This window comes from Gekko japonicus, unplaced genomic scaffold (assembly GCF_001447785.1).
Source record: "Gekko japonicus isolate JY-2015 unplaced genomic scaffold, Gekko_japonicus_V1.1 scaffold1263, whole genome shotgun sequence".
NCBI classification, from domain to species: Eukaryota; Metazoa; Chordata; class Lepidosauria; order Squamata; family Gekkonidae; genus Gekko; species Gekko japonicus.
In genome coordinates this window covers 397870-411747 of record NW_015173165.1, presented here as the reverse complement: position 1 = coordinate 411747, position 13878 = coordinate 397870, and the positions used below count along the sequence as shown (strand labels likewise).

Sequence of the window (13878 nt, the reverse complement as noted above, 5' to 3'; positions counted from 1 at the left end):
AGCTGTGCCAGAGGTTGTGACTGACCCAAGGTCACATCAGCAGGTGCAAGTGGAGGAGTGGGGAATCAAACCCGGTTCTCCCAGATTAGAGTCCGCACACTTAACCACTACACCAAACTGGGAAGACGTTATGCACAAAACCACAGCATGCACTCTGCTGCTCACATAAGAAATGAGCAGAGGTGCCTCTGATAACTGAGGGCAGTTAGAATTGCAAGTGCCGGCATCCCTTCGCTCCTTCGCGGTGGCCTTTTTTGCCTCTTCAGATGATTGCTTCCATTGTGATCGCGACAACTTCAGCTCGCCTGGTCCTGGTCTCTGCGTGCTATTTTAAAACTGCATTTGCAGAGAGCGGGAGCCTGCCTCTGTCTTTCAGACTGACTTCATCCAAAAGAATCCTTAGCCAGTGGGTAGGAAACTCTGATCCGAAGCACACACGTATGGTGGGAACTGGACAAGAATGTCGATGTGGTTTGGTTTTTCGTGTGTGTGTGTGTGTTTTATTCTACCAAGATTTCCCTCCAGAATTGGTTTTGGCACAGAATGAAAAAGCACAGTTTTGCCAGCCTGTGTAGTGCTGAGCTGGGGTGGGGGTGGGGCGAAAAGAAATCTGGCTTTGAAACAAATGGGTATTTAGGATAGCAGGACTTCAGATGCATGTATTTACATCTGACTGCTGCGTAGAACAGCCTCCGAGTTGTTATTCCCTCCATTTTATATTTGTAGGTAGCATCTCAATCTTGGTTATGTTGATTAAGGAGAAAAGAGGGGAGGGCGGGAAACCCCTCATACAGGGCCTTGGGGCAGGAGTGACTGGGATTGCCAGGCAGTGGTACCTGGAGACAAGATAAATAGAGGAGAAGAAGATGGATTTATACCCCGCCCTTCCGTTGGGAGTCTCAGAGCTGCTTACAAACTCCTTTCCCTTCCCCTCCCTACAACAAACACCGTGTGAGGTAGGTGGGGCTGAGAGAGCTCTGACAGAAACTGCTGTTTTCAGGAACACCTCTGACAGAACTGTCCAGCAGCTGCAGGTAGAGGAGTGGGGACTCAAACCCAGTTCTCCCAGATTAGAGTCTGCTCACTTAACCACTACACCAAACTGGCTCCTAGGGGCCTATAAGCTGGGGGCCGGATGGGGAGGAGGGGTTGAGGAAGACCTCACAGACAGCCTCAGGCAGGGGTCCTCAGTGTGGCACCATGGTGCCTGCGGGCACCTTTCCTGGCACCAACAAGTGTTTTCAGAAAGTGGGGGGGGGAGGCGCTAGATGGGGTTTTAGTCCAGCAGAGCTTCTGAGTGGCAATTGGAGTTCTGCTTGGCTGAGCAGATTTAAAACAGCAACAACACTGCTTGTGGTGGTAGCTGCCTCCGCAGCAGAAGAATCCTCACTGCATGACTGAAGGTAAGCTGCATGTATGCCAGAATATATTTTTAAACAATATCTTCATTTTAAAAGGCAGCCTATTAAGCAGAACTCCTGCATGAAACATTGAAGTGTTACTATTAAAAGGTAAAGGTTCCCTTGCTCGAAAGCCAGTCGAATCCGACTCTAGGGTTGCGGTGCTCATCTCCGTTTCCAAGCTGAAGAGCCAGCGCTGTCCGAAGACGTTTCCGTGGTCATGTGGCCAGCATGACTAAACACCAAGGCGCACGGAACACTGTTACCTTCCCACCGAAGTGGTACCTATTTATCTACTTGCAATTTCTTGCTTTTGAACCGCTAGGTTGGCAGGAGCTGGAACTAGAGACGGGAGCTCACTCCGTCATGCGGCACCCGGGTCTTGAACTGCTGAACTACTGACCTTCCACAGCCTGCAGTTCAGCGTCTTAACCACTTGAGCCACCGCAGAACTCCTCCATGAAACGTTGAAGTGTTACTATTAGAGTTCTGCATAACCTAACTTCCTGATGTTTTGTGTTTGGCCCCACCTCCCGTGGCAGCCATTTTGTGTTTGGTTCCATCTTCTGAGGCAGCCATTTTGTGGTTCTGCCCACCACCCTGTGCCATAATTCCAAAGGTGCCCACAGGCGCAAAAACTTTGGGGGCCTGAGCCTAGGGAAAGGAGAAGCAACTTGTTGGGAAAGGATTGGGAATAGGTGAAGATTGGGGGAGGGAATCCAGTGCCTTTGGAAGGAAACAATTTATTTCCAGTGTCATTTAACGTATGTGAGTACATACGTGTATGGATCCATTTGGAGCAAAGACAGGCAATTTTATTTATCAATAGTCTTTCTTGCTGAGACTCAAGGCAGATTACTGTACGCATACTAAGCAATCAGACAGTTTACGCCATCCAGCAAACAGTGTGGTAAAACTAAGATTATAGAATTAGCCACGATGGAAATGGACTCTCTACGGCAATATATATCATACTAGCAGTAAAGCCCGTTGTGAAAGCAATACAACGAGATCTAGAAAGAGGCTCTGGGGGAGTGCTCTGGCTTTGGGCAAACAGTGTCAATTTGCTGTGGTGACCTCAGCAGGGTATAATGACAGAGTCCACTGTTTTCTCCAGAGGAACTGATCTCTGCTACCTGAAGAGCAGTTGTAATTGTGAGTAATCTGTAGCCCTCACCTGGAGATTGGCAACAATTGTTACCCAGGACAAAATGGCTGGTTTGGAGGGTGGGGTCTATGGCATTCTACCTGTCTGAGGTCCCACCCCTCTGCAAACCCCACCCTCTCCAGGCTCCACCCCTCAAATCCCCAGGAATTTGTCAGCATGTAGTTGGCAACCCCATCTCCTTCCCAGGTAGCCATCAACCTACCATTATCTGCCCCTTTGACTTCAGCTGACTTCTGCCCTCCCTTCTGCAGAGCAGTTGTCATTCTGAGTGCTCTCCAGCCCTCACCTGGAGATTGGCAACAATGGTTCCCTATGTGGGACTGACTGGTTTGGAGGGTGGGGTCTATGGCAGTGTACCTGTCTGAGGTCCCACCCCTCCTCAAACCTCACCCTCTTCAGGCTCCATCCCTCAAATCTCCAGGAATTTGAATGCAGTGAAGTCCAATCAGCTTCCATATGCAAAAGACCTTGAAGGTTCCATATGCAACTGACATTCCAACTGCCTTGCGGGGAGGGGGGTGAGTTTGAGGTGTGGAATGCAGTGAAGTCCAATCAGCTTCCATATGCAAAAGACCTTGAAGGTTCCATATGCAACTGACATTCCAACTGCCTTGCGGGGAGGGGGGTGAGTTTGAGGTGTGGAATGCAGTGAAGTCCAATCAGCTTCCATATGCAAAAGACCTTGAAGGTTCCATATGCAACTGACATTCCAACTGCCTTGCGGGGAGGGGGGTGAGTTTGAGGTGTGGAATGCAGTGAAGTCCAATCAGCTTCCATATGCAAAAGACCTTGAAGGTTCCATATGCAACTGACATTCCAACTGCCTTGCGGGGAGGGGGGTGAGTTTGAGGTGTGGAATGCAGTGAAGTCCAATCAGCTTCCATATGCAAAAGACCTTGAAGGTTCCATATGCAACTGACATTCCAACTGCCTTGCGGGGAGGGGGGTGAGTTTGAGGTGTGGAATGCAGTGAAGTCCAATCAGCTTCCATATGCAAAAGACCTTGAAGGTTCCATATGCAACTGACATTCCAACTGCCTTGCGGGGAGGGGGGTGAGTTTGAGGTGTGGAATGCAGTGAAGTCCAATCAGCTTCCATATGCAAAAGACCTTGAAGGTTCCATATGCAACTGACATTCCAACTGCCTTGCGGGGAGGGGGGTGAGTTTGAGGTGTGGAATGCAGTGAAGTCCAATCAGCTTCCATATGCAAAAGACCTTGAAGGTTCCATATGCAACTGACATTCCAACTGCCTTGCGGGGAGGGGGGTGAGTTTGAGGTGTGGAATGCAGTGAAGTCCAATCAGCTTCCATATGCAAAAGACCTTGAAGGTTCCATATGCAACTGACATTCCAACTGCCTTGCGGGGAGGGGGGTGAGTTTGAGGTGTGGAATGCAGTGAAGTCCAATCAGCTTCCATATGCAAAAGACCTTGAAACGCTGGGCGGGACTGCACAAAGCAGCCAGTCAACCCAGCCAGCGTCTTCTGACTGACAGTTCAAGCGTCCATACACTAAAGGAGTGCATTTTAGAACTTTGGCACCCACTACTCAATTATATATAAGGAGAAATTTGTTGTTCAATCGCACAGTCGAGTCTGACTTTTTGCAATCCCATGGACCACATCATGCCAGGCCCTCCTGTCTTCTGCCGTCCTCCAAGGTAAAAGGAATGCAGTAAAAAAGATGATTTCTGCATTAAATATTGCAGCAGGTGACAATCCTATCTCTGTATATATCCTGAATTTATAGTACAGCCCTAATCCCTTTATAAAAATGGCCTCTTAAACATTTCCTGCCTTGCACTTCCTGCATCCTGGCCTCCTCAGGCAATTCGTGCCACAAAGTGTGGGCCACCACAGAGAATGAATGTGTATGCGTAGTTGCCAATCTTACCCATTTGCAGGCTGCCTCTTTGGAAGGCTTTGCTCAGATGTCTGATGCTGTTGAGGCGGGGCATGTCAGGAGAGACAGTCCTGTGGGTATGTGGGTCTGAGGCCCTTAAAGGCTTTGTAGGTGGTAACCAGAACCTCAAACTGAACAGGGTAGCTGGCAGATAACCAGTGTGGAGTGACTGTCAAATGGGTACAGTATGCATGATAGGCCAAGGTATAAAATTCCTGCACATCTAGTGTTTTATTTTGTATTTGGGGTATTTGGCTTTCATTTTCCTAACCGCAGTTCTTATGGGCTTCACAGTGGAGCAGTTAGTGGAAAGAAATATTCCACTGAGTACACCATTCTAGCAGCAGAGCCCTCTAGATCTGATTCCATTTTGGATTTGAATGCACAGCAGCTGTCTGGTTTTAAATAGGGTCACCTCCTTGAATTCTGAATACCAGATGCAAACTTTGTAATGGAAGACAAGTGACTTCTCTCGCCAGTCCCTTCTCCAGTCCTGAGAAAATAAGATGGAAGGCCCTCAAGGAATAAAAAAGCCAAAGTACATAAGTACAAAAAGGTGTCTGGAAAATAAGGGTGTATTGTAAACTACAAAATGAAAACACTACCTGAACCCACAATGTGAAAAGCAAACAGTTGTAAACTGTATTCAGTATACAATTAACAAGTGTGTACATACACAGAAAAATGATCAGTATCAATGTAGAGATAGAAGAAATGTCAAAAAGGCATTAACACACAGGACAAGCTGTGGCTTGCGAAGCCATGTTCTGTTTCGAGGAGATCTTCATCAGACCATTTTTGTGTTGTCCTGTTTATCCCATTTTAAACAGCCACCAGTTCAATATCATTTACCACTGCATGCTTGTCACATTCTTTTTCATATTGTGGGTTCGGGTGGTATTTTCATTTTGTAGTTTACAATACACCTTCACTGGTCCTGTCATCTGACCCTCCACCTGCTCTGCAGTACACCTGCTTTGGCACAGCAGGTGTGTATGGGGGTGAATACAGGAGGGAAGGAAGGAGCTGGGTTGCCCTGGATGCCTTGCCCCATTTTGGCATCAAGGGCATTCAAAGAGATTTCACGGTCTCCATCCCAAAGCTCAGGTTCCATGTTGGCAACTCTGATTTTAACATGGCTTTGAGTTAACACTTTCTGTCTGTATCTAGTGCTGAGGCAGGATGCTTATGAGTTTTTAGTATGCATGCAAATGAGTTTAATTGAAATTCCCTGATCACTTTTCCAGAATGATTTAAATCGTCTCTTGCTTTTTGTGGTGTATCATTCCTCAGCACCCTGCATGTACTGCGTTTAAATTTTATAGCATTCAGCTCCCCAGCAATGAAAATATCATCCCCCAGGCTGCCGGAGTCACAGTCTTCTGTGGATAATAATGCATCTCCAGCTTAGGCGAGCTTAATAGTTGATCTCCGGATGTTTTCTCTGTCTTATTTTAACATTTTAGTTGGCTTTCTCTTCCCCGGGTGAGCGTAATCCAACTTTAGGGTTTCAAGGTCTACTTTTCCTTTCCATGGAAAATATATGCCAACTATTTTAATCCAAAGTTAAACAGACACTGGTTTTATACTGCCTACTATAAACTCACCACAAACACTTTACGCGTGTTCTGGAAGCATTCGTCTGCTTGCTGTAACTGTGAGTCCCCAGAGTTCTCTTTAGCTCCATTAATCATTGAGAGCTTTTGTAGATGGCCTTCCTCTTTGTCCAACAAATCATCTCTTTGACACTGCATTTACCACAAGTGGTGATGAACAGGGCTACGTGTTCTGTGATCACACTGCACAAGTGCGCCACTCAGCACCCAGAGAATCCTGAGCTTTCATTTTTTAAAAATCAAGGAACTGTGAAGGCGGATTTGAAAGTGTGTTGACAATAGGTGAGTATAGACAACCAGCTTTCCTCGTGGGGAAGTGTGCTTGCTTATATGTGTTGACGTGCTGCCCGTGGCTGGTTTTGTAATATTGCAAATGTGTAATGTCTCTTTGGCCTCTTCTCCCAGGCCTGATTTACACCTTGATGCTTGGTGATACGAAAGCACTTAATTTTGTGTGTTTGTGCATGGCTAGAATCCTAGTAAACTGGGCTGCTGCCCTTGCAAAGTATCTACTCATGCTCACAAAGCCAGGCTGTGGATTGCCGATATGCTAAGAAAGAGGTCCCCAATGTGGCACTTTTGGGCATGGTGGTGTCCACCAATGTGTTAATGACACCCACTTACTTTTCTCCAAAATATCTTCCCCCAATGCAAAGACCAACCTTGGCTTTCCTCAGCCTGAAGGAGCTCCTACTCTCTTATGAACCTACCCGACCACTATGGTAATCATCAGAGTGTCCTTGCTTTCTGAGATTAGAAGGTGACAGCCCAGGTCAGGTCCATCTCAGTTGCAGCACTAAAACTCTAGAACTCTCTCCCAAGGGAGACTTATTTTATCCATCCTCTTCTGTTGCTGTCTTCTGCTGATGAGTGAAGACTTCTTTTGTTTCACATGGCATTCCCACCGTGATCCCTCCTTCCTCCCCAACGTTTTTAACTGTTGTTTATTGTCTTTTGTACTTATTTTAAGTTTTTGTTTTAACCTGTTTTAATTATACATTTGCATGTTGGTTTTAACGGCTTTTAAGGTATTTTAATTTGGATGTTTTAATTTGTTTTACTGCCTTGGCGGCAGAAAGGCAGGGTAAGAATCTTGCAAATGAATCAAATAAATATTCAATGCAGCAGGAGGAGGTGCTTGAGAAAACATCACCTTGAGGACCAGTGTTCCCTCTAAGCTGAGTTAGTGTGAGCCAGCTCACAGTTTTTTAGCCTTTGGCTCACACATCTGTGTCTTAGCTCAGGAAGGATGGCTCCAGAACAAACTAACTTATGCAGTAGCCAAATCGCTGGCTCACAACTTTAATGCCAGTAGCTCACAAAGTAGAATTTTTGCTCACAAGACTCCACAGCTTAGAGGGAACATTGTTGAGGATCTGTTCAGAAAGATCTGCTGTCATCATGGGAGGATGCTTGGCTTGAAACATACGAATGTTTTGCAGCTGCCTTCCATGGCAGCCATTTTGTAGTTGATCATGTCTCCTGTAGCGGCCATTTTATGGTGGCACCCGCTGCTTCTCATGATTCCGAAATGACCCACAGGCTCAACAGCTTTGGAGACCCTAGTGCTAACTTAAACATGCATAACTACTTTGCACAGGTAGCAGCTCAGTTTAAGAGAAGACACCATATATGTGCAAAGTCTCACAGGCAAGTTGTTTTCCTTTAGAAACATCATGTTTAAAATTGGGCCTCATTCCATTGCTGTACAGTAAAGATGTTCTACCTACCCCATCCTTCTGGGTGCTGCTGCCGTGTTTCGGCACTGCTTTGTGACTTGTTATTTATAGATGTAGATAGTCGAATGAGAGGTTGGAATAAGTCCCCTACCTATTGTGTGTCATTTAAATCATCCACCACATGTTCTCCGTCATGATGTGCTTCTTTATTCAATGTCACTTGAAGCATTAAAACCCAAGTTAGCATGTTTGTACATCGCACCCACCTCATTCATCACTCAATGGACAAACAAACATATAGTCAGGTGCTTGAAAGAATTTTTAAAAATCCTTAAGAAAATTGCTATTTCATTATTTAATTTCTCATGGCTCAGTTAGTTCATTCCAAAACTGTGTTGGGGAAGTCTGTTAGACAGTTCATACAACAGTCATATAGCAGTCACAACAAGTCCTTAATGGAAAACATTGGCAAATCAGGAAGGAACAAAATTATTGCGCTAGCAGGAGGGTTTGCTATCTCGGCTGGTGCCTCTTCCCTCCTCAAATGCAGCTGGCTCTTGATCTGAAGTCTTCCTGGACCCAGTACAAAACACGCTGCCTAAGCATGGAACTTGATCTCCCGAGATTAATGGTGTGCATGCTGGTACAGGTGAACAGTATCCCAATACTCTGCTGATTATTATCTTTCTGGGTGATAAATTATGTTCGAACAACACAATATGCTTAGATACAAGTATGGATAAGCAACATATAAACACAGGATCCTAGACCCAGAGATAATTGGCTTACAGGTTTTACATATATTTTGTATGCCAAAGTTTGGTGCTGCAGTAGATGGCAAAGGGGGCAGTGCTGGTGGTGGTGGAAAGTACCGTCAGGTTTTCTTAGGGTGGGAGGAGTGTTACGATTAGTAAAGAAAATATTTAACATCGCCTAAAGGATGCAGCTCCTTCTTATTTTGGAATTGTTTGGCATCCCCAGTTGTGGTTGGTGATGAATGTCAAGGCTGGGAAGGGAATTTCCCTATATGCAAATACCTGGGAAAGCTTTTTTTTAAAAAAAAAATCCCGAGAAGCAATATGTGGGGTATTTGGAGAGTGGGTAACTGTAACACATTTCCTGTCTTACTCAGACTGGTAGAAGTGAAAAAAGGGAAAGGGTACTGTACATTTTAGGTTTTAATGTTTTGTATCTGCTTGCTTGTAAATAATTTTTTAAAAGTTTTCAAGGGTTTCATAGGGTTTTCAAGGCAAGAGACATTCAGAGGTGAACATAAGAACATAAGAGAAGGCAGTGTTGGATCAGGCCAAAGGCCCATCCAGCCCAACACTCTGTATCACACAGTGGCCAGAAATATCAGGTGCCATCAGGAGGTCCAGCAGTGGGGCCAGGACATTAGAAGCCCTCCCACTGTTGACCCCCTCCCCTAAGCACCAAGAAGACAGAGCATCACTTGCCCCAGAGCCCCTATCTATACCTTGTGGCTAATAGCCACTAGAAAGGGAGAAAGGTACCTCTTTCTCTACCTGCTCTATCCCATGCATAATCTTATAAACCTCGATCATGTCACCCCTCAGTCGTCGTTTCCCCAAGCTGAAGAGCCCTAAGCGCTTTAACCTTTCCTCATAGGGAAAGTGTTCCAACCCTTTTATCATTCAAGTTGCCCTTTTCTGCACTTCTTCCAAAGCTATAATATCCTTTTTGAGGTGTGGTGGTTTTAAGGTGGTTTGCTGTTGCCTGCCTCTGCGCTGTGACCCTGGATTTTTTTTTATTGGCCTCGCGTCCAAATACTAACCAAGGGCCGCCCCTGCTTAACTTACAAGGTCCGACGAGATTGGGCTAGCCCGGGCACCATCCGGGCCAGGGCTCAGAGAGACTGGGAGGGGCTCAGAATTCTGTCCGACTCGTCCGTCTGTGGAGCTGTGATCAGTTCTCTGGAGCTTCTCGAGGTGCACTCGCAGACAAAACCTTCTACGTCCAAAGTGCTTAACCCCAAACAGTTCAGCCTGGGCAGTTCATTTTGCTTCAGAACGCAATGCTCAGAACCCTGTACATCGTTGTGTACACTGCACAGAACTGAGGCCTCGTAAAGATGCTCAGATGGACTTGTGACACAGAGGCCCAGATTCCCGTTTCTGCTTGGTCATGAAGCTTACTAGGCGGCCTTGGCAGAGTCACAGTCTTCACCTAATCTGCTGCAGCATAGTAGTTTAGGGCCTGAGCCACAGAGCAATAAGTTGCCAGTTCAACACCCACCTCTGCCGTACACCCACTAGGGGGCAGTAGCCAAACCATTATCTCTCAGCCTCACCATTGCCACTCCTCTGCAACGCTGAGATAATAATACCGATCCACTTTACAGGACTGCTGTACAGATTACAGCAAGCGAGATCATGTATGCAAAGCACTTTGAACCCACAAAAGTGCCATACCAAGTGCTCAGTCTTACTGTTAGTCTCTCTCTGAGAATAAATTGGGGTGGAACCTGAGCTCTTTGGGGGAAGGACAGGATACAGGTACAATAAATAAAAGAATTATGGGCTAGATATCTCTGTCAGGACCCACAGCAAAACAACGAAGTACACTCTTCCAGGAAGGTTTTACTTTTATTGAAAAGCCATAGATGCAGTAACATGAACACTGGCCCCGTTCACACGGAGCAGAAGCCACGCTAAATAGACGGAAGAGAGGCGGAGTTACCTGGCACGATCACACGGCAACATCTGGGGAGCGTAGAGCTCCCGTGGTTGAACTGTGGCGAACCGCCGATAAAACGGAGCAAAAAACTAGTACCTCGGAGGTACTAGTTTCCGGAAACTGCGGGGCAAGGGCGGGCGTCTGATCGCGTTTCCGGTGGCATCCGGCGCCCGTCCATGTCCCCTTGCGAAGAAGATTTTTTTTCCCCCAAGTCTCCGTGGTTGCGCACACGCACTCAACGGAGCATGCGCATTCGTAGTGTACACAAAAAAAGAAACCCAGTTCGCCGCGCCGCGCGCTTCTTCGTTGCGCGCAGGCATGTGTTGTGATCGACGCCTCTCCGTAACCACGGAAGCTCCACGGTACCTCCACAGAACCTCCACAGGAGGTATGATCACTTTACTGCGTGTTAGTTTGCCCCGGGGCAAACAGCCACACTTCTCCCCCGCAGTTTCCTGCGCGTGTGACCGGGGCCACTGTTAGGAATGGCGGACTACCTATGCGCATAATAGGATATAGGGCATTCGTATACACACACACCCTTGCAATACCCAATTAGGTGGACTCCCGCGTGCAGGAGATGGCGAGAGTCTCTAACGGTAGCAAAGCTGGGAAAGCAAGAAGCTCCCATGGACGGTAGACACAACTTCTCCAATATCTCTTTACAGATAAGCGTTACAGCTGTGAAGCAATTAAGCGCATGGGAAGGAATGCAAAGCAATTAGAAAGTCTCTCCACACTCATGGCAGCTTAGCTGACACTCTCCCACAGATTGCTTTCGAACATCCTTCTCCCCAAGAACGACCAGCATTCCCACTTTTCATTCTCCTAAAGAGCTATTCCTTTCCCATCTCATCATGATGAGCATCTGGGCATGCCTTATACCAAGTCAAAATCAGGGGCCCTGTAGCTTCATACTGTTTGCAGTGCCTGGCAGAGGCTCCCCAGTTTCTCAGTAAAGAAAGGTCTTGGACATCAACTTCTCTCTACTGTCCTTTTAACAAGCGACTGAATGTGTAACCTTCTGCATGACAAGCGAGTGCTCCACCACTGAGCCACATCCTCTCCACAAAGTGCTATGAATAATCCTGGTGTGGGTCTCCTTTCCTTCTGATGGAAGCAATGAAGAATAAGCAGCACTTCTGATCTTTAACCGTAGCTCCCCCTTTTGAGCTGGGACGTTTGTTTCTCCGTTTGCAGTCCTTCCCATTCCATCTGTGGGTAAAAACAATGAGAGAGAGAGAGAGCGGCTCAGTTCAGTCATCATGCTAAACCATAGTTAAGAAAACTTAGATATGGTTTAGTATTCAATTTGAATTGGGGTGAAAAAACCCCAAGTGGGTGAGAATCAGAAATCATGGTTTTTGAGGTGGGTTTTGCAAACCAGTTTGTGCTTACCATTGGGGGTATGGCGTCTGAGCAGACTCACCATGGTTCTGGCCACTGCTCCACTTTCAGAGGCCACCTTACTTAGAGATGAAAGTTCTGTGCGGATGGAAGTGGAAAGCAGGCAAGCAAATCCAAACCATTGGTTTGCACATACAGATCAAATCTCAGGCCAATGGAGGGGGTTCTAAATGAGGGGTAGCTCAAACCGTGATTTGGTGATGTCTGAATGAAATCACCGCATCCGATTGCCCGCAATGCTTCAGAATTTATGCCGTTTGGCAGTGGTGATCACTTTTGCCAGTTTCTTCATTGGCAGCGTGAGTGATAGCCTTATTCCTTTTCGGCAGCCAGCTGCATGCCAAGAAATGGCCTGCTTGTCTTCTTTGCATGGTTTTTTTTGTTCCTCTCAGCTGCCTTCCATCTGGGGTGTGCCTTTTGATGGCTTCACTTTTAATCCGAGCCTGATGATGTGCAGCTGTGGCCGTTAAGACGCTTTGTGATTTATAAAGGGTTGATTTGGGTAAGCCTGATGGTTTCTAAGCTCGGAACATTAGCTGTGTTTCATTAAGCACAAGGCAACCTTATGAGGTCCATTAAATCACCCAGCATGCTTTTTAACAATGCCAATGTTCAAACAGACTCAAGTGGAAGTGGCAGGGTGCCATGGCGTTACAAGTAATTACATACCACAACACCCCAGTAGATGTATGTGTGTTGAGGTTTGCAGGTTCCTGTGTTCATCACCTTTTTTTAACATAGACCCAGGAGGCTAGTCCTCATTGTTAGGGGGCAAAGCTTGAAACTGTATAAGCAGAATTTAAATATTTAAAAAGGTAGGAAGAGTCTGTGGGGTATTCAGTAAGCAGGATGATTCTCTCCTTCCCAGATTCCTTTACCTTGCCATCTCTCCTAGGGGTGTGCAAGAACAAAATTTGGGGGTTTTTTTTGGATTTGGGTATATTGGACCCAAAAAATATCAGTATTTCCTGATATCCCTGAATCCTAATATTGATATGAATCCTAAATATATTTGGGTCCATTATACCCTATGGGGACCATTGAAGTCAATGGAAATCTCCTGGGGTATATTCAGTGGTTGGGGTGGTGGTGGTTTTGAGGTAGAGGCACCAAATTTGCAGTGTAGCTGCTGGAGCCTCTCCTCAAAAGAACCCCCAAGTTTATAAAAGATTGTACCAGGGGCCCAATTCTATGGGCACCCAAAGAAGGTGCCCTCATTATCCATTGTTTTCAATGGGGGGGGGGAGCAGGGCAATACAAGCCCAGCAGAATGTTCCAGAGAATCTCTGCAGTAGAAACTCAAGTGTGTGTGTGGGGGACATGTTTGCAAGGCCAGTAGCAGAACCAGAGCAATGTGCCCAGCAGAAACAGTGCCACTGTGGCAATTAGTCCCAACAGAACTAATATCAAATATGAGAATCTCTAAAGTACAAAATGAGGTGGGGGCATTTATGTAAGGACAGCAGAACCAGTCCAATGTATTAGTGCCCAGCAGCGGAACCCAGTGCCAGCCTCCTAAAGCCCAGCAGCAGAACCCAGTGCCATTGTGGCAAATGCCAGCTCAACAGGAATGATGTCAAGCACAGAATCACAATCTGAGTGTGGGGGAGGGGGGTTGCAAGAACAGCAGAACCAGTGCAATAGTGCCCAGCAGCACAACCCAGTGCCAATATGGCAGCAGTGCAAACCTAACAGAACTAACCTATGCCACACCAAAGAATCCCAGCTGGGTTTTCAATATTTTTTTGGGTAGAAGCTCCATAGAACAGTCAACAGTGCAAGGTGGGCATGCACATTTGCTAGCCCATCTGAGCCAAAGCATGCCCAATACACAGAAGCCCAGTAATGTTTCCAAGGAGAAACACAGAGAAACCTTATGCACCATTTCCCTAGTGAAGGCCTCAGAAAGTGAGAGGAAGGGGGTTGTATCCACCCTGATCCTCCTCTCTCAGCAGGAGCCGTATACACCAGCTGTCACTGCCTCAATTGAGGCCTCTCTCCACCCAAA

At 46.5% G+C, this 13878-nt stretch overlaps 1 protein-coding gene across 3 annotated transcripts in view; it reads left to right on the top strand.

The window, feature by feature from the left end:
- Positions 1 to 13878, top strand: part of DCPS (decapping enzyme, scavenger) — a 91500-nt gene that overhangs the window by 41641 nt on the left and 35981 nt on the right. The window lies entirely within an intron of this gene.